Source organism: Notothenia coriiceps, unplaced genomic scaffold (assembly GCF_000735185.1).
Source record: "Notothenia coriiceps isolate Sejong01 unplaced genomic scaffold, NC01 NC01_scaffold00037250, whole genome shotgun sequence".
Taxonomy (NCBI): Eukaryota; Metazoa; Chordata; class Actinopteri; order Perciformes; family Nototheniidae; genus Notothenia; species Notothenia coriiceps.
In genome coordinates, this window is record NW_011369951.1 from 14,650,616 (window position 1) to 14,653,192 (window position 2,577).

Below are 2,577 nucleotides of genomic sequence, written 5' to 3' on the forward strand. Positions count from 1 at the left end.
GAAGTGCAGAGGGATCGCTGTCCCTGTGGGTCGGTCCCCTTTCTCAGACTGCTGAATACCGATTCAATGATGTTCCAAGTATTATTCAAAATTTCTTTGTATTAATTAGACTCTACAATAACACCCTAATTTACTTTCAAAGACTATCAAATTCCAATTGATTCTGTATTGTGTAATATTGACGTTTGTAAAATTTCTCCTGACAAAAGTCTACTAAGAACTCCCGAGGACTCTACTGTCTTGCAAATAAATTTTACACGGAGTGTACACTGTACATTGTTTCCAGTCTTGCAAATACTGCTACGTTTTATGATTCTTATAGCAAAAACCTGGCAACATAACTCATTGTGTATTCTTCTACAAGAAATATTCTTGCATGGTGATGTTACAATGTACTAGTTCTTGTCTACTTCGTTTGTATGCACGCACACGTCTGTAAAGACTTTGCATATGGTGTCTACTTCTTATCGTCAAACGAATATTTAGCAGACCCACCGCTGCCTAGTTGTGTTGACCCTTTTAGACCACTATCTCTTGTGTGCGCGTCTTTGTTAGACTAACAAAGATACAACACAGATGTTGTGTTTTAGGTGACTTTACCGCATACGTTACCAGGCTCGTCGCATTTTGTTTAGTTCCATGTCGTGACACTATTCTCGTCTAGCTTCTTTCGCCTGTTCTTGTCGTGTAAGATCAGTTAAATTATGTAACTATACACACTTTCTAAAAGTAAACAATACCGCTCGCAAACTGGACCATAACGACGCACGGTATTGCTCTGACTGCTAGGCTGTTGGGGCGCAAAAAGCCTCAAATCAACTTGGGTTGAGGTTCTCTGACCACATTTTTTTCATTTGTACCACTTACCATAGATCATAAGTCCCGCCTACTCTGTTGACTGTAAAGGTGGGTGACGGTCAATCAACCCATATACATCCTGAGCCATACTATCTGAGCATACTACCTGAGCCCTCACCATGGAACACGATGATGTCATAACTCCAACTGACATGCTCCGAACGCCGCCAAGCGTCACATGATGGTTAACACTGCGGCCCTGGACAGCTCTACGTTAAATCTGAGGTTTCATGATGTGGCGTTACCATAGCAACGCATCCCTCGCAATAAAACACAATATCGCTTTAACTGCAATGGACACGGTCCGATCGCCATCAAACTTCACATGTAGACCACCGGTCTATGCCTCAACAGCTCTACGCCAAATCGGAAAAAACATTTTCGAAACGCCACCAGACTTCAGATTATCATTAACACTCCGGCCCTGAACAGCTCTACACCGATTATTGGGTGTAGTCATATGTCGTTTCCTTGGAAACGCATCCCTCGCCATAAAAAACAGCAGGTGTAACATACGGGGAATTAACAGAGAGGGTTGATGAAGCTTGAAGCTGATGCCTACCGGCTACTTTCACTGGATATGTCATTAAACACCCAGCATACAGATATGAAGTGGCTTTTCTCCAGCACCAACTTCAGGCAAAACGTTCGAATAGCAAAGTCGTACGTCAAACTTTCATTGTGTATGATTTTCTGATGTTTATAGAGCATTACATGTGCTATAAACTCAAATTAAAGCCAAACACAGTTGATTCTCAGACTTGCGGTTCCTAATGTATTTTGGCCACAATTATCTGCACATAAAGTCAGTCTGTCGTGGTCTGGGATAAAATTACAGCTCCAAATTGAAAGGGCTGAGAGAAAAACAACAGTGTACTGTGTGAAAGCAGCAGAGATGTATTACACTGCGCCGTAATGTACCATTAAATCAAACATGAAGCTGTTACTGAGCCCTGCTACTTGGCCAGTCACTGTTACTCACATCCGTTAGCTGTTTAGCTGAATTGACTGCATCAGGTTGATGTTATATGTGATCCATGACAGCCTCATATTATCCAATCACTCCTGCTCGTCCATCATGCCCTCATACGCAGCTGAGAGGCTCCCGTTACAAACCACCAGAGACCCTCCTCCATGGCCAAAATCAAACCCAAGCTTCTTGGCTGCTAATCATTCATAGCATGGGCTACGTTGAATGTATGACACTAAGCTGAAGCTTCACGAATTAAACTGGCAAAGAGTTTAAGAATCTACCTCCAGCGAAATGTAGGAAACTAAAACAAGTGGAGAATGCAGATGTGGATGTTCTCAGGCCTGACTCTTATAATCCCCGAACGTCACCAAGCGCTCCGGTCCCTGCTGTGTGCGTCACTTTTTAGTGTCCCCTTGTCTCCCAGCTGTGTGCATCACTTTTTAGTGTCCCCTTGTCTCCCAGCTGTGTGCATCACTCTTTAGTGTCCCCTTGTCTCCAGCTGTGTGTGTCACTCTTTAGTGTCCCCTGGTCTCCCAGCTGTGTGCGTCACTCTTTAGTGTCCCCTGGTCTCCCAGCTGTGTGCGTCACTCTTTAGTGTCCCCTGGTCTCCCAGCTGTGTGCATCACTATTTAGTGTCCCCTAGTTTCCCAGCTGTGTGCATCACTATTTAGTGTCCCCTGGTTTCCCAGCTGTGTGTGTCACTCTTTAGTGTCCCCTGTTCTCCCAGCTGTGTGCGTCACTTTTTA